A 24,214-nucleotide genomic window follows, 5' to 3' on the forward strand; every position below is an offset into this window, starting at 1 on the left:
AAACATAAAAAGCTACTTATTGTTATGTTTATGTTTATGTTTATTTGTCAATTACCCAAAAAAAAAAAAAGTTATAAGGAACTCGAGTTTAATAAACTCGAGTTCCTTACAAGGTACTCGAGCTTGGTAAGCTCGAGTACCACAAAAATAAACATAAACATAAATTATTTTATAATAGGTACTCGAGCCTGGTATACTCAAGTATTGTGTTGCATGGAACTCGAGTTTACCAAGCTCGAGTACCACATTATTTTTTTTTAATCGCATAAATTCCAACTTAGCAGTGCCACGGTGGCAGAACTGATGAGGAACTCGAGTTTCATAAACTTGAGTTCCAGAAAAGTGGTATTTCCATATTTAGTTCCAAAACAGTGTTTTTTTGCTACAAATTTCAAAAAATTGTGGTATTTGGCCATTTTGGCCTAAGTTATTAGTATGAATAGTATAAATACTATACATGGAAAGCTGTTCTCCTATTCGAATATTAAGAAAATGAAATGATTTAATTTACATGCATTCTTATTAAATTCTTGTGTATCTTATCCTTACTGAGCTGTGTAGCTCACCCCTTCCACTTTTTCAGTCAATAGGTTTTATTTTGGAGCAGAGTGAGCCTTAGTCGTGTTTTGGAAGGAGCTGATTTTAGTTTTAAAAGTATAGATCCCAAATTAGCAATTTGATGTTTAGCGTTGTAGTATGGTGTATTTTAGGATCTAATGAAAGTTGTGTACCTTGAAGTATTAAGAGATGTATTATGTGAAATTTAAAATTTGAGTAACTGGTGGATTATGTTGCTCTTTGAGTACAATGTAGATGCTCTAAATGTCAAGTGAAAAGTTATATTAGTTAGGTAAAGAAACAAGAATGAAAGGAAAGAGGGAAGTTGTTGTAAAAGCTTTTGTTAAAAGTTGAGTTGGTTCTTGTTAATATCAGGTTTAAGCTTGATATTAGCATGTCGGTCATGCTCTAAATTCTGAAGTATAGGTTTTGGATGTGACAGTAGGGTTTTGTGACCAAGCAACTTCATGATCTTTATTGTGTAATGAATTGAAAAACTTTGCAGCCAATATCCTTCTTAAGTTGGTGATCAAGTCGCGTACTAGAATCCGCGCATCTATTGGTTAGTCACGTACTGGGAGCCGTGCAATAAAAGGAGAGATTGTCACTACAGAACAAGTCCAATTGGATATTGGGGTAAGGGTTCAACTGTAGGTTGGTATAAGGTACTGAGATTCTTTTACTTCTAATTGCTTGTTATGATAATAATGAATTCTCAAGAGTGGTGACCTGAAAATCACTCGGTGGGGTTTTTGCCTCAAAGGTTTCCCCAATTTGTAAACAAATCACCATGTCAACTTTATTTTCCGTTGCATTATACTTTAGTTGGTGATTTTTATTTGCTACCACGTACATTGCATGTTAATTTGATTAATTAATAAACTTGGGTAATTAATCAAACAATGGGTCAATACATTTTTGGCCTATCACCAATGATAACCCATAAAGATGTTTTTGTTTTTGATTAAAGTTGCTCTTACTTTGTTGCAATTATTCTTTCTATTTAAGTAAAATGAGAAGAGGATGAGTTCCCAAAGTCCTTTTGGAATGAATTTTCAACCTGAGAGTGTGTTTTTAAAAGCTTTGTCGTTTGAGACACCATCTACAGCTTTATTCTAGTTCTATAAATAGAACGAGTAACATTTAGCAATAGAACAAGCGGTGGAAAATGAGCATCAAAGCACATGCAGCTAAATTCATTAAATTTTCTTTTAAAAATGCAATAAAATTGCACATCATATATTCATTATCATTACCAAAGACACAAACACACACATCCAAAAAAGATAGGAAGTTAAAGAAAAAAAATTCGTAAAACTTCACCTTACATGCTTTACTTCACGTATAACCACAACTAAAGGAAAAGACATTATAATTCAATAATGCAAAGCTTTTATCAGCAACATTAACCTATTTGGTATGCAGTACATCTTTCTAAACCTGTTGCAGTTACTTGTGTATCTCCACAAAAGAAGTTACGACCTCCAACAACAATTGCCACTTGGGATATGACAAAAAATAAGTACATTACATGTAAAAACTCAAACCATCAGCAAAAATCCCATGTTGCAAAGAATAATCATGCAAAAATTAATACCTCTACACCAAGGCAGCAAGCAATTGCAACATCTCTCGCAATCAACCTAACAAAAAAAAATTAATTTAAGTTACAACATAGATAATATATTAAGATGGGAGCATTTTCTTGACCAAAAATCTTTGTCCATGCTCATGCCATTAAAATTTCCAAACGACAACAAACCTTTGGGTCAATATTGTTAGGGTCACTACCAGCAAGAGCAACACCACTAACTTTGAAGACTACTCTTCGTCATCTACGATTTGACATTGGTTTTGATTTAACGTTGTTTATTAGACACACAGGACCAGGCATTGCAATTACAAATTTGCAATGTTAAATATTAGTATTGATACACCATGTTAAATATGCTGGTATGGATATGGAAATGAAAATATAAAGTATAGAAATAATAACACACAAGGATTACATGGTTCAGCCTAACGGCCTACATCCATGGAGGAAATCCTAAAGGATTACATCAATAATATATTAGAATGTAGTACAAATCTTGTGTTACAATGAATCATAATAGGTATATATATATATATATATATATATATATATATATATATATATATATATATTATATATATATAGTAGACTAAATCCTAGACTAATAGACTTCTAATACAAGTAGGAGACTTGGCTTGCACACAAAGTAGAATTAGGCTTAGGCTTATGCAAATGGACTAATATATCTCTAACACCCCCTCTCAAACTCAAGATGGAAGCTTGATAAAACCTTGAGATTTGATAAGGATAAGAAGATCCCTTAAATGAAGTTTGGCTATGTGATGGTGGTTTGAGGAAGGCAATGGTCTTGTAGTGTTGATGCGACTTCTAATGGTGGCATAACTGTACTAGAGAGTTTTGACAGCAGCAGTGGAAAACCAAAAAAGATGAATGCACCGAAGAAACACTGAGGAAGATAAAGATTGCTCTTAATACACCGTAAGGACAGAAAACCATGGCCACAGGAAGGTGGCTCTGATACCATGTTAAATATTAGTATTGATACATCATGTTGAATATGCTAGTATGGATACGAAAGCGAAAGTATAAAGTATAGAACACAATAACACATAAGGGTTACGTGGTTCAGCCTAACGGCTTACATCCACGGAGGAAACCCTAAAGGGCTATATCAATAATATATTAGAGTGTAATACAATTCCTGGGTTACAATGAACCATAATATGTGTATATATAGTAGATTAAACCCTAAGCAATAGACTTCTAATACAAGTAGGAGACTTGGCCTGCAGACAAAGTAGAATTAGGCTTGGGCTTATGCAAATGGGCTAATATATTTCTAACATGCAATAGCAAATTTGATATAATATATAGAGAGTATTAAAATGGTACCACTAACCTTATGATGTTCATAAAGGCAAATGCACACATATAGCTCTTTATTCAAATTGACGTAATTAATATATAAACTAGGAAACCAATATTCAAGATAAGAGACGGAGATAGAGAAACCCAAACTTACCACAAGCCAATGCTTCTTGTGAAGAGCATAAGCTAATAATAATTTGCATTGATAATGCATTGAACAATAAAATTTGTAGCTCAATCTCGTAATCAATAATAATCAGGGACCATTCATGTCATAATGTAGCTCAAAGCATAGCCAACTATCAATATTTAGAATTAGGATCGGCTATAAAGAATTTATAAACAATACAATCAACTTCTTTCCTTTTTTTTTTTTTTCTATTTTAAAAAGAATTGTTTGTAGCTTAATACTCAATCAACTCCTTTAAAAAAATGGATTATTTATCAATCAAGAATAACAAAGGAAAGAACAACATATGACTGTTTTGACCAATTAACCACATAATTGAATTTAAATGTTCTTGGCAAAGACAACACCTTTTGTACTGCATTGGTCAATGCAGCCACATAGTTAAATTTCATTGGGAAATATATGGTACCACACCTAAGGAATTATACCTAGGTTTTTTACTAATTAGAATCATATTTGGGAAATCACAACAAATGCCACGAAATTCCAATCAATCTTCAATTGAAACTAAGTAGCTTAATAATTGGCTCCTCTCTTATTCTCTCCAACAACACAAATTTCAAGTAAACCAGAATTTTGCAATCTTCAATTTAAAAATTTAAGTAAATCTTGATTTTTTTTACCTAAGTAATTCTCTAATAGATTTCCATAAATTTTTTTTATTATAAAAATAGAGAATTTCTCTATAGTTTTTTTTCTATACAAACAAACAAATCCTAATCGTATTCCATAACAATCCAATACTTAATATATATACATACTTTACAACGCATAAACCCTAGTGCACAAAATCCACACACACCACAACATACAAAAATAAAAAACCAATTGCAAATCCACAGCTAAACATTTCCTTAATGACCCAAAATCAAATAAAAAGTGCGCAAGTGGGAGAGGAAAAGAGAGAATTAGGAGCCCAAGGGCAGATAAAGTTAGATTAAGATTGATTTTGAACAACAATGAACAGATTTTTTGTGAAATAAAATTAAAAAAAAATTTAGAGGAGAAAATATACCGTTGGTAACATATGAGGCAGCTAATGGAGGGGAGGAGTTCGACGGCTGATAAGCATACAATTTATTATTATTTATATATTTTTTTGTTTCATTGAACATCTTATTAATCAAGAACTTTCTTATGGAAAAAATTTCTTTCTTACAATTAAAAAAAAATCATTAAAAAAACCCTTAAGAATTTTGTTATATTTAGTTTTACCCCCCCAGGAAAAATTCCTAACTCCGCCACTGACTCTAGCTTTAAGTTGAGAGCAAGAACTAGAAAAGAATTGAAGGAGACTCCCTTCTTGCTGCTGGACTTGTGGGTCGATGGCAGTGTGGATCGAAGGGAGGTGATGGTGGCCAATGGAGGAGGTAAGGGCGGTAGCAGTGTGGGGAGAGTGAGGGGAGAGAGAGAGAGAGTTGCAAAGTGTGGGGAGAGAGAGGCACCATTTGAGAGAGAAAGAGGATGAAAAAACCCAAATCTAAATGTGTTAAGTGATGAGTTACCACAAATAATAATAATAATAATAATAATAATAATAATAATACTAATAAAAAACCAAGACAAAAGGTTTTAGGTCATTTTAAAGAAGAAAAAGAGTTTTTAATGTGAACCCTATAGCGGCGATTTTGAAACCGCTGTAATAGGTCTTCAATATGAGTTAACCAATAGCAGCAGTTTTAAAACCGCCATAATAGGTCATTTAAAGAAGGGAAAGAACTTTTAGTATAAACCCTATAACGGTGTTTTTAAAACCACCATAGTAGGTCATTTAAAGAAGAAAAAGAGTTTTTAATGTAAACCCTATAGCGGCGGTTTTGAAACCATTGTAATAGGTCATTTAAAGTAGGAAAAGAGTTTTTAATGTAAACCCTATAGCGATAGTTTTGAAACTGCTGTAATAGGTCATCTATATGAGCAAACCTATAGTGGCCATTCTAAAACCGCCGTAATAGGTCATTTAAAGAAGAAAAAGAGTTTTTAATGTGAACCCTATAGTGGTAGTTTGAAAACCGCTGTAATAGGTCTTCAATATGCAAACCTATAGCAAATTTGGTAGTGGCGGTTTTAAAGAATAGGTCTTAAATAGTTGTAATAGGTCATTTAAAGAAGAAGAATGTTCTTAATGTAAATCTGATAGCGGTGGTTTTAAAAGCACTGTAATAGATATTTGATATAAGCAAACCTATAGCGACAGTTTCAAAACCGCTGTCATAGGTGTTCAATATGAGCAAACCTATAGCAATGGTTTTAAAACCGTTGTAATAGGTCTTCAATATGAGCAACCCTATAGGGGCGGTTTTAAAATCACAGTAATAGGTCATTTAAAATTAAAAAAATATAATATAATATTAATGTTACAATAATTATTAAAAAATGTGATAATTAAGTGGAAATAATTATTATAATTTAAAACCTATAGCGGCAGTTTCTAAACCGCCAAAATAGGTATTCATAATGAAGAAGCCTATAATGATGGTTTCGAAACCGTTGGAATAGGTATTTAAGTTAAGAAGTCTATAGTAGCAGTTTTAAAACTGCCAGAATAGGCTATTTACAAAAAATAAAAATAAAAATTATAATTTCAACCCTATAGTAGCAATTTTAAAACACTGTAATAACTCTACCTATTGTGGTAGTTTCGTAAAGTGCCACAGTAGGGTATCTATACTAGTGATTTAAAAAGCGTTGGATTTAAACTACAGTAATAGGTTAACCTATTATGGCGCTTTCTAAAAGTGTTGTTTTAGGTCTCCTATAGAGAAGGTTTTCAAAACCACAGGGAAAAAAATGTTGGTGTAAGATGAGTTTTTTGTAGTGTGACCTTAAGTGGATAAATTAATAAAGTTTAAATCATAGAGTGAAAATATTAATATGGGCCTAACCGCAAGTAGGTTTATTGTAATTACTCCAATTGATTTATCAATAAATAATCTAGTCCTCCAAACAATAGTTTTTGGCTATGCCCATGCCTAACTCCAAAATTCGGAAAAAGATCCCCCATAGAGCTTGTATAGGGAAAGTATGACCCACTTTTACATAAACTGTTTGGTTATAGATTGACCCTAGTTAAACTAGGTAATTGCCCAAGTTGATTAATTAGTTCAAATTTGATAGGCCAAAAACGTATTGTCCCCTTATGATGGATTAATTGATTAATCAGCCAAGTTTAATTAACTAACTAATTTAACATGCAAATGCATGGTAGCACAAACAAATCACCAATAAACTAAAGTGCAACGGAAAATAAATTTGACACGGGTGATTTGTTTACGAAAGGGGAAAACCACCAAGGCAAACACCCCACCAGGTGATTTTAAGGTCACCACTCTCGAGAATCCACTATTATCACAACAAGCGGTTACAAGTAAAGGAATCCCAGTACCTTATACTAACCTACAGTTGAAACCTTACCCTAATATCCAATTATGCTTATTCTGTAGTGACAATCTTTCCTTTTGATGCACGGCTCCCAATACGTGATTAACCAATTGCGCGAATCTCAGTACACGACTTTAATCACCAACTTAAGAAAGATGTTGCCTGCAAAGTTCTTCAGTTCATCCTCACATGTAGAGATAGGTGAATAAAACATACATCATCACATATATATATTTAAGATAAGCATCATGTATGTAAAAATGGTCACAAGACCTAGGTACAAGAACAATGTATCTCCAACAAAGAAAGAAAAGAAAAGATAAAAGTAATCCTTACTACAGCCCTCAAAAACAAACAAACACTCCCCCTAACAAAAATCTCCTATATCCTAACTCTCCCCCTAAGAATGACTACTCTCATATCCAAAAAGACTCCCAATTTTTTGTCACGAGTGACAAAGGGTAAGAGTGTTAAGTAGACATCTCGACAGAACTGGAAAAGCTAGCATCTCCATCCTCATCATCATCATCGTCGCTGGAACCACCCTCGGGTGTCTCGGATGCCTCGAGAGGAGGAGAGGGAGACTCCACAAAACCACCAAGACGAGCTTGTCGTCTAGTAATATGGCCAACACGGGTGTTCACCTAATACAACTCAGTAGAAAGTGTATCAAGGCGAGCATCCATGCACTAAAGCTGTACCATGATTGCATCCAAAGTCACACCTCTTGCTGAAGTAGAGGGAGCGAAGGTAGAATAAGCTGAAGGAGTGGGAGGAGTTGCTGAATCGGACCACCTCGAATGAAACTGCGCCTCGCTCCATTTAACGGTAGCATAGTCAATGGCACACATAATGGAGAAATGGTTGAAAGAGGGAAAAGGAACAGAAAAATGACATAAAATCCTTGTGATAGTAGAAGGAAAGATGAGCTTATCATGGGTCATCGTATGCCTATACACATATATGATAGAAATAATGAAGTGTGAAGGAAAGTCTATAGAAAGATCCTCAAGAAGGGATAACAAGAAAACGAGCATGAAACTTAGTGATAAAGTTGTAGTGAGAGAGAGGATACAAAACAAAAGTCATCACCATGTTCAAGAATCTAGGACCTTTAGCAAAAGGTCGACATGATGTAAACTGACACTCACCCCAATCAGCTGGGTGCTCATAGAAAGCGGAGATCATCTCGTATTTGGACACAGTCCATAGACGCTTACAATCGGGGTAGTCAGGATGCGCAACCCTTAGAACACGAAGCACATCGAATACCAACTTCGATGTGACTACTATGGGCGTACCTCGAACCCGAGTATGAAAGAGAGGTACTGAAGTATCAGTTCCATGCATGTTGGAGTAGAACTCCTGGATAAGCATCGAAGGACCAGTGATCGAGACATCACATAATGACTCCCATTCCCGACTGTAAATGACATTGGGAAGGTCAGTGTCAGTGAAATCCGACAAAATAACTTGGAGTTCCGAATGAACACCTCATTTAGAAAAGCTTTCCGAAAAGTCCTTTTGGGCTTTCTCATCACGAAACCGAACAAAAGAAGGGTTCTGGGGCGAAGCAAACTTACGTTTTAGTGCCATTGACACACTAACGCAAACTAGAGAGAAATGGGGAAGAAAGAAACACTAAAAAAGTCCCAACACATTTCAAACATAACAAGTATATTGAAAGGAAAGAACGAATGTATGAAAAATGCATGAACATGTGACATGCAATATAAAAGACATCATGGGCTCAACCCAATCAAATCCTACTAGCACATAATCAAATTGCACACATCTAAATGCATGATAATACAATTATAATGCTCATAGAATGCAATGTATGAGATTTGAAACTCGGTTAGGTAAAAACCCATCCCAAAAATTTCACAAAACTCAAAAATTTTGAAAAAACCCCAAAAATTTTCAAAAACTCAAAACCTGGGTATGAATGCATGAAAAGATCATGAAGAAGGAGAGAAAGAGAGATCATACCAAGTGATTTGAAGTAAGAAAGGCTAAAAATCATGTAGGTTAAAGGTTTTGAGAGAGAAGAGAGTGATTGGGAGATGAACAGGCGACAACAGATCGAGAGAGATCGAGAGAATGAAGAGCAGATCGTGTTGAAACATATATATAGAACCTTAGTAAATCTTGACAGATAGAGGTATCGAGAGGTATCAAGACAGGTGTCGAGGTAGGTGTCGAGAACATAGGCGTTGACAGATGAAGCTATCGAGGAGGTGTTGAGGAACAAAACATCAGACACGAATAAAAGAAGCTCAATCGATCCACTAGCTGTCGAGAAGCTATCGAAAGGCAAGGAGATTTCTCGATCGATCCACTAGTTGTCGAGAAGCTATCGAGATGATAAGAAACAGCTTAAGATCTCGATATATAAGCCAGGTGTCAAGAAGGTGTTGAGATGGCTTAAAACCAGTTTTTCAAGAAGGGAAAAACATAGATATGAATGCAATCAAACATGCAACTTAGCCAAAGATCCAACCAACATTTTAACCTCTCGAAAACATCTCTCAACAATAAAAAGTTAAGCATTTAGATCCCAAAAACACACACACACAGACAACAAGTCTAACCAATTTTATATTTCAAAAACAAGTTAAGACAGTTTAGTGAGCATACATCAACACATGTAAATCTTGTGATGGCCAAATCACATTGTACCTATACATGTATCAAGAGTAGCAAAGAATATTGCGTGTTGTGTGTGAAAAACATTGCATAAGTGTCTCAATGTTATGACGATTTGAGATATGAGAAAGTCACTTTAACTCACACACAATCATAACTGTTTGATGGTGACTATCACCTTTGAAGTACATCCTATAACTCTCACATCTCCTAGAAAACATGCTTGCAATCATATTTTAAAGCATTTTGTTCTTTTTGCTTTTATTTTCTTTGCATATTTTCTTTTTATTAAGCAAATCATGCATGGGTATATAAGAGAGAGAAAAGAAAAACCCAATTATGTTAAGCTTTTTGAAATTGCACTTTTGCTATGTCGAAGCATACAGATGTCATAGACATTGCACTTTTGCTATGCCGAAGCATACAGATGCCATGTCATGATTGGTGAGTAACAGTGGTGAGATGGTTATTTATGCCTTTCTCTTAGGATTTTCTAGTCCTTCTTGTCAAAAAGAGTGATACGAGTGTTAAGTACAAGAGATCACTTAACCTTACTCATCACAAATAAAGAGCCACAAAGCTCACTTACTTAGTTGTGCATAGGGATGCTTATTTAAGCTACAAACGATACAAAGTTTAGAAAACTCTGTTTCAATGGCCATTTTAAGGTTCACAAGAACCAATGTACACATACACACACTGTTTTTGTATTTTTCTAAATTTTTCAATTTTTTTATTTTTGAACCAAAACAAAATAACTAAAACTAAAAAACTAACAACCAAAAACATGTAAGCCAAAACAAAGCAATGCATAAAACTAGACTAACTCAAAACATAAAAGCAAAACACACAAGTAATGCAAAATCAAAAATAGATGGAGAGAGAGAAAAAGTGATTAGATCACTTGGAACCCTTTTCCTTCCACACCTTGGAAGAACCTTTCCTTTTCGCAAACCCTTGAATCAGCAGTGAGGAGGAAGAATTGATACTGTTCAAGTTTGAAAGGAACATGAGGGCTTTGAGAAGATCTCTGAGAGGAGCAAATGAGGAAGGAAACTGATTCTGGTTTCCCAACGCTAACATGTTGTTGCTATTTTGAGTGGCTAACCACTTATAGCAATTTGGTCAAATATGACTAGCTGCTCCATAGTGATGACAAAGATGCTGCTTCTTTTGTTTAGGCCTTTGAGAGTTCCTCTTCTTAGCCTTAGGGTTTTTAACTTCCTTATTATCCTGCATAGGGGGTGCTTTTAAGATAGATTTACCGTTGTCTATGTTCTTACTAGCTAATTCAGTTTTAACATTATTGTTTACATTTTCAACATTATTACTAGGAGGAACAAAAATAGTAGAACTAGAAGAAGTAATATTAGAGGAAGAGAAATCATACCCTAAACCTGTTTGATCTAAAGCAAAAATTCTGAAAACTAAGCATCTCTTTGAGTTTAGCGCTTGAAGTCCTTTCCAGCTGAGCTCTAACTTGGAATAATTCTGCCTCAAGCTTCTTAGTTTTCTCAGCCAAGAAGTTATTCTCAAACCTCGGTGCTCCAATACTTTGGTTTGCTTCATCAAACTTGTGGAAAGCTCTTCACGTTTAAGCTCCATATCACTGAGCTTCTTGGTGGTCAACCTATATAGCTTCTAGTGCTTTTCTAAAAGCTTGTATAACTTAGCATAGGCTAAGTGAATGTCATCTTGATCATCCATCTTCTCAAACTTGGATTCCACCAATTCCTCTTCTTCATCCACATTTTCAACAATCCCCTCAGTAGGATTAACTATGGCAGTGAAAGCATTTAAGATTCTGTCAACCTCATTGTAGGAATCATCTTCAGGCTCGGTGTCGCTTAGCGTAACAGCAAGTGCCTTGCTTTTCCCAATTGTCTTGAGATATGTTGGGCACTCTTGTTTCATGTGTCACAAGCCTTGGCACCCAAAGCACTTAGGTCCTGTAGGAACAGTGTACTGACCACCATCCCTAGCATCCTTCTACCCTTTGTCTTGGCCCTTGAACTGAGAAGAACTAGATTACCTACGGTCCTTGTTAAAGCCTTTTCCATTGGCATTCTTCATAAACTTCTTGAATTGCCTAGTGATGTAGGACTTCATCTTAGAATCTTCATCATCTGAAAACTCTTCTGTCTCACTGCTTTTGGCCTTCAGTGCCATACTCTTGCTCTTGCTAGACTTTCCGATTCTAGTGAAACTTAACTCATAGGTCTGTAGATTTTCAACCAACTTTGTCAAAGGAATTTTATCAATATTCTTTTATTCCTCAATCGTAATGATCTTGGCATGGAATCTTTTGGGTAGAGATCTGAGCACCTTTCTCACAATCTTGGGTTCTAGGATAGTTTCTCCAAGATTAAAGGCAAAGTTCACTATATCTTTGAGTTTGGCATAGAACTCATCAAATGACTCATCCTTCTCCATCTTTATCTCTTCGAAGCTGTTAGGACATGTGTGTTTCACTTGTTAAGAACATATGTCATTCATTTTATGTAATTGGCTAATCTTTTGACAAAACACACTTTACTTGTAATTGGGTAGATTTAGGATGTGTTTAATGCTTCAAGAAACTATGTTTCAAGATCAAGTGTTGAAGTCATTAAGTCTGTCCAAGAAATAAGCTGAAAAAGTGCAAGTTTATTAAAATTCGACAGCTAGCATGTGTCGAGGTTTAAAGAGTTGTTCCAGCCCCGTGGCTCGACAGCTGCTCGACAGCATCTTGATACCTCTATTTGTCGAGGTTTAAGAAAAATAGATTTTAAGTTTTGTTTTGATTCCAATCTGTGGATGTGTCTTTGGGCTTTCTTTTCTCCTAACCCTAGAAATATAAAAGGATTATTTTAAGGGCCGTAAAAGTGGACACAAGTTGCACAAGCATTGAGAAATCCTTGTTCAAGCAAGCTGTGACTAGAGAAAAAGTTCTTGCCCTAGTTCAGCTCTCTTGTGAAGAATTTGTTGTGTAATATGCACCGTAGGGTTTTGTAACCAAGCATCTTCTTGATCTTCATCGTGTGGATGAATTGAAGAACTTTGCAGCCAACAATCTTCTCTAGTTGGTGATTGAAGTCGCGTATTGAGATCTGCGCAATTGGTTGGTCACGTACTTAGAAGCCATGCATTGAAAGGAGAGATTGTCACTACAGAACAAGTCCAATTGGGTATTAGGGTAAGGGTTAACTATAGGTTGGTAAGGTACTTGGGATTCCTTTACGTGTAACCACTTGTTGTGATAATAGTGGAATTTCAAGAGTGGTAACCTTAAAATCACCCAGTGGGGTTTTTGCCGTATAGGTTTTCCCTATTTGTAAACAAATCACCGTGTCATTTAATTTCCACTGCATACTTAGTTTAATTGGTGATTTGTTTGTGCTACCACGCGCTTTGCATGTTAATTTGATTAATTAATAACTTGGCTAATTAATCAACTTAATTCATCACAAGGGGTCAATATGTTTTTGGCCTATCAAGTGGTATCAGAGCAGGCATACTCTGATTAGGGTTAATCTTTGTGTGTGATCCGTTGATCCCTATTTGTCATGGATAGAGGCCAGTCTCTTATTATCCCTCCATTGTTTGATGGTACTAACTATGCATACTGGAAAGTACGCATGAGAGCTTTCTTATAGTCACTAGATGAGAAGGTATGGCAAGCTGTGGAGATAGGCTGGACCAAGCCTAAAGAAGCGCTGGTTGATTGGGATGATGCTAAGATTAAGGCAGCAAACTTCAATAGCAGAGCATTGAATGCCTTATTCAGTGCAATCACATATAAGGAGTTCAAGAAGATATCCTCCACTGAAACTGCTAAGGAAGCATAGACCATCCTCCAAATAACCTATGAGGGAACAAAGGCTGTGAAAGATTTGAAGTTACAGAGGCTCACTATAAGCTTGGAAGAAACTAATATGGAGGAGGATGAGTCGTTCGATGAGTTCTATGCCAAGCTCAAGGACATAGTAAACTTAGTTTTCAATCTTGGGGAAACCATTCCTAAACCTAAGATTGTAAGAAAAATGCTTAGATCTCTACTTGAGAGATTCCATGCCAAGATCATGGCGATAGAGGAATCAAAGGATATTGACAAGATTCCATTGACTGAGCTAGTTAATAATCTGGAAACCTATGTGCTAGGGTTGACAAGAATTGGCAAGTCAGGTAAAGGCAAAAGCATGGCATTGAAGGCCAAGAGCAGTGAGACAGATGATTCTTCAGACAATGAAGATTCCAAGATGAAGTCCTACATCACCAGGCAATTCAAGAAATTCATGAAAAATGCCAATGGAAAGGGTTTCAACAAGAACCGTAGGCAATCCAGTTCTTCTCAGTTCAAGAGCCAAGATAAAAGGAAGAAGAATGCTAGGGATGACGGTCAATACACTGTTCCCACAGGACCTAAGTGCTTCGGGTGTCCCACATACCTCAAGAGCATTGGGAAGAGCAAGGCACTAGCTGTTACTCTGAGTGACACTGAGCCTGAGGATGATTCCAACAATGAGGATGACGGAATTTTGAATGCCTTCACTGCTACTATTAATCCTACTGAAGGGATTATTGAAGATGTGGATGAAGAAGAGGAATTGGTGGAATCCAAGTTTGAAAAGATGGATGATCAAGATGATATCCATACAACTAAGGAAAAACTGTACAAGCTTTTTGAGAAGCATGATAAACTCTATAGGTTGGCCACCAAGAAGCTCAGTGATGTGGAACTTAACCATGAGGAGCTTTCCACTAAGTTTGATGAAGCCAATCAGACTATTGGGGTACTGAGATTTGAGAACAATTTCTTGGCTAAGAAGACCAAGAAGCTTGAAGCAGAGCTGTTTCAAGTTAGAGCTCAATTGGAAAGGACATCAAGTGCGAAGTTGGATGAGATGCTCAGCATTTAGAAATCTGCTTTTGATCGAATCGGTTTGGGGTATGAATTCACTTCCTCTAATAGTACGTCTGCTAGTATTACTGTTTTTGTTCCTCTTGCTAATAACTTTAAAATTGAGAAAAATGATGTTAAAACTGAATTAGCCAGTGAGAACCTAGACAAGGATAAATCCATCATAGGAGCATCCCCTAAGCTTGAGAAGAAAGAAACTAAAAACCCTAGGACCAAGAAGGCTAACTCTCAAAAGCCTAGCCAGAAGAAGCAGCATCTCTGTCATCATTATGGTATTGCTGGTCATACTCGACCAAATTGCTATAAGTGGTTAGCCACTCAACAGAGCAATGGCACGATAGCATCTAGGAACCAGAATTAGCTTCAAACCTTTCTTGCTCCTCTTGGAGTTCTTCTCAAAGCCCTCATGTGCCTTTCGAACTTGAATAATTTCAATTCTTCCCCCTTATCACCGGTTCAAGGGTTTGCAAAAAGAAAAGGTTCTTCCAAGGTGTGGAAGGAAAATGGTTCCAAGTGATTTATTCACTTTTTCTCTCTCTCCCCTTATTGTTTTTGTTTTTGCATTACTTGTGTGTTTTCCTTTACTGTTTTTGAGTCAGTCTAGTTTTATGCATTGTTTTGCTTTAATTAACATGTTTTTGTTTGCTTACTTTCAGTTTTTGTTTTATGTTGTTTTTCAGATAAAAAAAATGAAAAATTGAAAAATACAAAAACAGTGTGTGTTTGTGTACATCGGTTCTTGTGAACCTTAAAATGGCCTTTGAAACAGAGTTTTCTAAGCTTTATATCTTTTGTAGCTTAGATGAGCATTCTTATGCACAACTAAGTAAGTGAGCTTTGTGGCTCTTTGTTTGTGAAGAGTAAGGTTAAGTGATATCTTGTACTTAACACTCGTATCACTCTTTTTGACGGGTAGGACTAGAAAATCCTAAGAGAAAGGCATTAACAACCATCTCACCACTATTACCAGCCAATCATGACATGACATTTGTATACTTCAGCATAGCAAAAGTGCAATTTCAATGACATCTGTATGTTTCGGCATAGTAAAAGTGCAATGTCAAAAAGCCTAACATAATTGGGTATTTCTTTTCTCTCCTTTGTATACCCATGCATGGTTTGCTTAATAAAAAGAAAATATGCAAAGAAAATAAAAGAAAAAAGAACAAAAATGCTTTAAATATGATTGCAAGCGTGTTTTCTAGGAGATATGAGAGTTATAGGATGTACCTCAAAGGTGATAGTCCCCATCAAATAGTTATGATTGTGTGTGAGTTAAAGTGATTTTCTCATGTCTCAAATCGTCATAATATAGAGATACTTATGCAATCTTACGATGTTTTCACACACAACACGCAATATTCTTTATTACTTTTGATACATGTGCAGGTACAATGTGATTTGGCCATCACAAGGTTTACATGTGTTGATGTATACTCACTAAATTGTCTTGACTTGTTTTTAAAATATAAAATTGGTTAGACTTGTTTAGTGTGTGTGTGTGTGTGTTATGGGATCCATGTGCTTAAAATTGTTGTTGAGAGATGATTTTGAGAGTCTAATATGTTGATTGGATCATTGATTGAGTTGTATGCGTGATTGCATTCATGTCTATGTTTTTCCTTTCTTGAAAAACTGCTTTTAAAAGCTCGCTCGACACTTCCCCGATACCTGGCTGTCTGTCGAGCTTTCTAGCTTTTTCTTGTTGCAATCTCAATAGCTTCTTGACACTAGGTGGATCGATTGAGAAATCTTCTGTCCTCTGGATAGCTTCTTGACAGCTACTGGATTGATCGAGCTTCTATTCTCGTGTCTGTGCTTTGTTCTCGACACCTTCTCGATAGCTCTATCTATTGACGATGTTTTGCTTAACACCTTCCTCGACAGATGTCTCGACACCTCTCGACACCTCTCGACACCTGTATCTATCGAGATTTACTGAACCTCTATTTAAAGGCTCTGTGTGATCCGGCTCCTCATTTCTCTTGATCTCTCTCTCGATAGCTCTGTCTTTTCACTCCAAACCTCTCTCTCTCTCACTCCAAACCTCTACCCAAGGTTTCCTCAAGCTTGTTCAAGTTTTTTCTCACTTGGTAAGCGTCTAATCTTCTTCATTTACATGCATTTCATGTTTTGAAACATAGTTTTTGAGGTTCTTGAAAAATTTTGGGGTTTTTCAAAATTAATGAGTATTGTTGCAATCTTTAGGAAGGATTTTGTTGATTTGATCTTAAATACTGCATGCATTGCATCACATTCGCATTTTAATAATATCCTCATGCATTTAGATGTGTGCAAATTGTTTGTGTGCTGGTAGGTTTGGATTTGGCTGAGCCCATGATGCTTTTTATATTGCATGTCACATGTTCATGCATTTCCCATGCATACGTTCTCTCTTTTCTATATACTTGTTATATTTTCATTGCTTTGGAACTTCTCTGAGTGTTTCTTTCTTTCCCCCTCTCTTTCTGTTTACGTTAGTAGTGTCTATGACACCAAAACGTAAGTCCATTCCGTCCCAGAACCCTATTCATTCTAGGGCCTCTTCGTCCTCTGATCCTACTCCCCTTTCTGTTCGGTTTCGTGATGAGAAAGCCCATCAGGACTTCTAACTTTTCTAAACGAGGTGTTCATTCGGAACGTTAAGTTATTCTGGCGGACTTCACCGACACTGGCCTACCCGATGTCTTTCACAGTCGGGGTTGGGAGTCACTATGTGACGTTCCGGTCATTTGTCCTTCCATACTGATTTAGGAGTTTTACTCCAACATGCATGGATTTGATTCTTTTGTACCTCTGTTTTTCACTCGCATTTGAGGTACGTGCTTTTCTATCACACCGCAACTTGTTGCGAATGTGCTTCGGGTTCTTAGGATAGAGCATCCTAACTACCCAAGTTGTGAGAGTATGAGGACTGTGTCCAAAGATGAGATGATCATCGCTTTCTGTGAGCGCCCTTCTGATTGGGGTGAGCATCAGTTTACACTAGTCGGCTTTTTGCTAAAGGTCCTCGTTTCTTGAACATGGTGATGACTTTTGTGTTGTACCCACTCTCTTACTATAACTCTATCACAAAGCCTTATGCTCGGTTTTTGTTGTCTCTTCTTGAGCATCTCACTATAGACTTTCCTTTACATTTTATTCTTTCTATCATCGATGTCTATAGGGATACGGCTACTCGTGATGTGCTCATCTTTCCTTCCGCTATCACGAGGATTTTACGCCATTTTTCCATCCCTTTTCCCGTGTTTGACCCATTTCATATCATGTGTACCATAGACGCCGCTACCGTAAAACGTAATGAGGCGAAATTTAGGTTGCGACAGACGGTTTTAATAGCTCATTCCTCCCGTCCGACTCCATCTAGATCTGCTCGAGTCTCATCTGCTCCCTCCTCTTCTACGAGTGAAGTGTCACTAGGAGACATCATGGCATAGCTTCAGCACATGGATGCTTGCCTAGATACACTCTCTACAGAATTGTATCAAGTGAATGTTCATGTTGGTCACATTGCTCGGCGACAGGCGACCATGGGTGGTTTTACTCCTGAGGTTTCTCCTCCTCCACCTTCTGTGGCTTCTGTGTCTGAGGATGATGATAGTGATGATGATGATGCTTCGGATGATGATGATGGAGAGCTCTACCGATAAGATGTCTACTTGACACTCTACCCTTTGTCACTCGTGACAAAAAGGGAGAGTAGTTTTAGTTTTGGGTTATGAGAGTAGTCATACTTAGGGTGAGAGCTTGAATAGGAAATTTTTGATCGAGGGGGTGTTGATGTTTTGAGGGATGTAGTGAGGATTACTTGTATCTTTTTCTTTTCTCTACTTTAGATACATTTTTCTTCTTGTATCTAGGTCTTGTGACCATAAATGACATACATTGGACTTATCTTCTTTATATGTTGATGTATGTTTCTTTCACCTACCCTTACATGTGTTGTTTCTTTTCTATCTTTATACACATGATTCTTATTACTTGTATGCAATCTATTATTTCTGTTTCACACTAAGATGCCTTCATGAGTTTTGTTTAAAGTGTTTCAGAAATACAGGTTGTCAAAGTTCACTTGCCATAAACTCTCTTCTTGCAAAGTTTTTCAAGAGTTTATGTTAGGATAGATTTTATTGTATTCAACAAGTGACTATGAGTTGAGTGTTTTATAACTTTTCTCATATGTTCATTTGTTAGTTGTGGTTTTGTCACGGATTGCCAAAGGCGGAGATTGTTAGGACATGTGTGTTTCACTTGTTAAGAACATATATCATTCATTTTATGGAATTGGCTAATCCTTTGACAAAACGGATTTTACTTGTAATTGGGTAGATTTAGGATGTGTTTAATGCTTCAAGAAACTGTGTTTCAAGATCAAGTGTTGAAGTCATCAAGTCTGTCCAAGAAACAAGCTGAAAAGTGCAAGTTAATTAAAGCTCAACAGCTAGCATGTGTCGAGGTTTAAAAAGCTGTTCCAGCCCCGTGGCTCGACAGCTACTCGACAGCATCTCGATACCTCTATCTGTCGAGGTTTAAGAAAAACAGATTTTGAGTTCTGTTTTGATTCCAATCCATGGATGTGTCTTTGGTCCTTCTTTTCTCCTAACCCTAGACATATAAAAGGATTATTTTAAGGGCTGTAAAAGTGGACACAAGTTGCATAAGCATTGAGAAATCCTTTTTCAAGCAAGTTGTGACCAGAGAAAAAGTTCTTGCGCTAGTTCATCTCTCTTGTGAAGAAGTTGCTGTGTAATATGCACCGTAGGTTTTTGTAACCAAGCATCTTTTTGATCTTCATCGTATGGATGAATTGAAGAACTTTGCAGCCAACAATCTTCTCTAGTTGGTGATTGAAGTCGCATACTGGGATTCACGCAATTAGTTAGTCACGTACTTGGGAGCCGTGCATTGAAAGGAGAGATTGTCACTACAGAACAAAGCCAATTGGGTATTGGGGTAAGGGTTCAATTGTAGGTTGGTAAGGTACTCGGAATTCCTTTACTTGTAACCGCTTGTTGTGATAATTGTGGAATTTCGGGAGTGGTGACCTTAAAATCACTCAGTGGAGTTTTAGCCGTGTAGGTTTTCGCCATTCGTAAATAAATCACCGTGTCATTTAATTTTCACTGCATACTTAGTTTAATTGGTGATTTGTTTGTGCTACCATGCGCTTTGCATATTAATTTGATTAATTAATAATTGGCTAATTAATCAACTTAATTCATCACAATGGGTCAATACGTTTTTGGCCTATCAGAAGCTTGTAGTGAGTCTCTGTAGCTTCGAATCCTTGACAGCCTTTGTTCCCTCATAGGTTGTCTAGAGGATGGTCCATGCTTCCTTTGCAATTTCAGTGGATGATATCTTCTTGAACTCCTTATTCGTGACTACACTGAACAACACATTCAATGCCCTGTTATTGAAGTTTGCCGCCTTGATCTTGGCCTCATTCCAATCGGCCGGCGCTTCCTTTGGCTTGGTTCAACCAATCTCTACAGCTTGCCACACCTTCTCATCTAGAGACTACAAAAAAACTCTCATGCGTACTTTCCCGTATGCATAATTAGTTCTATCAAATAAAGGAGGGATAATAAGAGATTGCCCTCTATCCATGACAAACAGGGGTTAATGGATCACACACAAGGATTAAACCCTAATAAGAGTGTGCCCGCTCTGATACCACTTGATAGGCCGAAAACGTATTAACCCTTTGTGATGGATTAATTGATTAATTAGCCAAGTTTAATTAATTAACCAATTTAACATGCAAACGCGTGGTAGCAAAAAAAAATTCACCAATAAACTAAAGTGCAGCGGAAAATAATTTGACACTGGTTTTGTTTATGAATGGGGAAAACCACTAAGGTAAAAACTCCACCGGGTAATTTTAAGGTCACCATTCCTGAGAATCCACTATTATCACAACAAGCGGTTACAAGTAAAGGAATCTCAGTACCTTATACTAACCTACAATTGAACCCTTACCCCAATACCTAATTGGACTTGTTCTATAGTGACAATCTCTCATTTTAATGCACGGCTCCCAGTACGTGACTAACTGATTGCGCGGATCCTAGTATGCGACTTCAATCACCAACTTAAGAAAGATGTTGGTTGCAAACTTTTTCAGTTCATCCTCACAATGAAGAACAAGAAGATACTTGGAAACAAAACCCTATGGTGCACAAACACAGCAGCTTCTTCACAAAAAGATGAACTAGGGCAAACTTTGTCTCCGGTCACAAATTGCTTGAACAGACTTTGCTCGATACTTGTGCAACATGTGTCTATTTTGACAGCCCTTAAAATAATCCCTTTTATATGTCTAGGGTTATGAGAAAAGAAGGTCCAAAGACAAATCCACAGATTGGAATCAAAACAGATCTAAAAATCTGTTTTTCTTAAACTTCGACAGCTAGAGGTGTCGAGATGCTGTCGAGCAGTTGTAGAGCCTTGGAGCTGGAATAGCTTCTTAAGCTCGAAAGATGCTAGCTGTCGAGCTTTAATGACAGACACTTCTTCAACTTGTTTCTTGAACAGACTTGCATGGCTTTAACACTTGATCTTGAAACCTTGTTTCTTGAAGTATTAAAAACATCCTAGATCTACCCAAATACAAGTAAAGTATGTTTTGTCAAAGGATTAGTCAATTACATAAAAGAACGACATATGTTTTTAACAAGTGAACCACATATGTCCTAACAAAATTAGATGCAAAACCAAATAAAGAACAATGAAATTACCAAATTAAGTTAAGTGCACCAGAAAATAAGTTTAACATGGTGATTTGTTCATGTGGGGAAAACCCTTATAGAAAAAACTCTACAAGAGAATTTCAAGTTATCACTCCCAAAAAATCTACTAACAAAAATAGAGGTTACCTACCTAGTATAAGGAATCTTATAGTAAAACCTAGTGATGTAAAAGGAAGCTTAGCTCCAATCCCTCAATTGGAATACTTTTTCCAAAAAGACTTCTCCTTTGTATGAATTTCCTATTTGTGACTAACACCACAACAATTGCTTGATTGTTATAGTTTGGTTCAAAACCCTAAGCGCACAAAATGTCACAACAACTCCTAGTATTCGTGTGTCTTTTGTGTTTGTGGTGATGGCCACAAAATATCCCTTTTATATGTTTTAGAATCCTAGTGCATGAATTCTAAGATGGACCAAGTCATCGTGGGCTGAAGTAGAAATTACTGTTTAGTTTTCTCGAATATCAATAAATTGAGTGGTGTCAAGCCAAGTATCAAGATTTATTTATTCTCGATAGATCAACATGCATCGAAAGGTATCAAAGTCTTGTTTTTCAACTTTTCTTGAGTAGTTTCTTGTGCAGTCTTGTATCTTCAATTCATACTTATTAGTCACTTGTTATTCATGAACACACTTATAACAAAAACTCAAGGTACATGAAAAGTATGGTTTGACTCAAATATGCCAATACATAAAAAATATGACTCTTACATAAGCCAAGGCTATAAGAAAGGACAAGTGTTCCTTAGAAAAATTTAAGGCACATCTCTTAACTTTGTTTGTTTTAACTTTTCAAGAGCAAAGAAAACTAGAAAATATCAATGGCACATAAAGGGAAGCTACCAAATTAGTATATTATTATTAAGTGTTACAATATTTTATGCAACAATCACAAACAACTCCCGTTCCCTCTTTCCCCAATCCCATACATTGTTTTTACAATGAAATTCAAAGAAACAAAACTAAAGCCTAACTTTTCCGGCAAGCATAAAGCTCTTAAAGATGACTGATCTAACCAATGTAGGTGCTCCCCAAGCACTCTCAAATTCTTTAACCACACTTTCTGATAATAAATCAACACCTTGGTCCTTAGCCATAGTTACTGAAGACCATGACCTTAAAATCGTCAACAAGTTCTCTAATGAGAGCTCCATTGACATATCTAGTTGTCGTGGTTCCCCCTCACATCCTAAACCAACACTTTCGAAGGGAAATGGAAGTGGCTTAGAAACATTATTTCCGTATGGTGTTTTTAGGTCCAGATAGGGAATATTGGAGTCACGAAAACGCTTTATTAAGGGATCAAAAATGGGGCTAACTACTATGTCAAAATAGCCCCAAACAGCAATTACACCTCCTGGCTTTTTTAGAAGACGTTTCACAATGGTGTAGAATTTGGGGAGCTCAAGTGAGTAGATAGCTGTGGCCACAGTTACCAAATCAACTGAATTTTCTCCACCAATTAGGTCCACTAATTCATCATCTGGTACGGATGTTGAAGTATGGAGATATCTAATGCAAGGGTGTGGCATTGCAAGTTTCAACCGAGCCTCATTCACATCAGTTCCAACGACTAGCTCATAATGCTTGGCAACCTGTCAAGAAAATTATCATACAATTCTAACAATCTTAGTCTTATTTGATTCTTTGCAAACATCAAGATGCAAGGAAACTGTTTAATTTTATAAATAAGGTAGCAATGGTTTTTTCGTCAAAAGAATTGGTCCAATCTTACAAGATTCAGACAGGTTCACAGATTAATATCTCGTACAATTCGTAATATGCAATTGCTTTTATGGTTGAGAATTTTTATTTTATTATATTTTATTTGGAAAAGCTCTTATGGTTGAGATTAAGAGTTTAAAAATAAAATAAAATAACTCTCTAACCTTTCTTTTAAAAAAACCTTTCTAACTTATTGATCCAAGGGTTGAGATTGAAAGTTAATTTTTTAACTCTCAATCTTAGCCAATGATCCAAAAAAATTGTAAGATTCTTCGAGAGAGGTAGTTATGTACACACATTACAAAAGAAGAATTTTATAAGAAAAAACTGTAAATTGCTAACATGGATCAAGCTACAATGTATTAGACAGAGAGAGAGAAGGAAAAAAGGGACTAACACCAATAGCAACTTGACCATTGCCGGTGCAACATCCCAAGCTAAGGAGTGGTGAGGGATGAGAGCAGCCAGCATAGAGTACCACTCGGTTGGATAAGTTGGCCTAGCATCCACGTAAAAATCAGCTCGCTTGCCATACAAACCAGCCATTCCCTTAGATTGAGCTTGGTCTGTAGGCATTGTGAATGCTGAATTTGCTTCACTTTTTACTTTGTAGTGTTGGTAACTGGTATCCCAAACTTATGACGTATGTTATAACCCGGAAAAGAAAAGAAACTTTTACATATGTGCTTACGCACTTGACAATTGCACTCAGCATGTGCATTGACTTTGTAAAAAAAAGTATGCGCATTGACTTTTTCAAAAAAAGAAGAAGCATGCGCATTGACTTTGGAGTTTGGATAAATGAGAGTTAGGTCACTATTTAAGATCATTAATTATGAATAGCTATGTGAGCTATATACATAGATATAGTAAATTATTATTATTATTAATTTTAAGTACAAGATAATTATGTTGGGAAATTGTCTCAAATTTCACTTGTGACTTGGAATGTTAATTGGGTTTCTTAGTTAATGAAAGGAAATATTAATTTAGGTTTCCTAAAGGTGGAAGGAAAGACTATTCCTTAGTGTGAAAAGAAATATTATTCATTGTTAAAGAAGTAATGCATTACCTATGCAAGAAGAAATAGGAAAAGAAGTCTTATAAATAGACAATGCTACAAAAAATTTGAG

At 36.3% G+C, this 24,214-nt stretch overlaps 1 pseudogene; it reads right to left on the reverse strand.

Moving 5' to 3' along the window:
• Positions 1-22,268: 22,268 nt before the first annotated feature.
• LOC142633110 (uncharacterized) lies at positions 22,269-23,676 on the reverse strand (annotated as a pseudogene).
• Between the last annotated feature and the right edge of the window lie 538 nt (positions 23,677-24,214).

Source organism: Castanea sativa, chromosome 4, assembly GCF_040712315.1.
Source record: "Castanea sativa cultivar Marrone di Chiusa Pesio chromosome 4, ASM4071231v1".
NCBI lineage: Eukaryota > Viridiplantae > Streptophyta > Magnoliopsida > Fagales > Fagaceae > Castanea > Castanea sativa.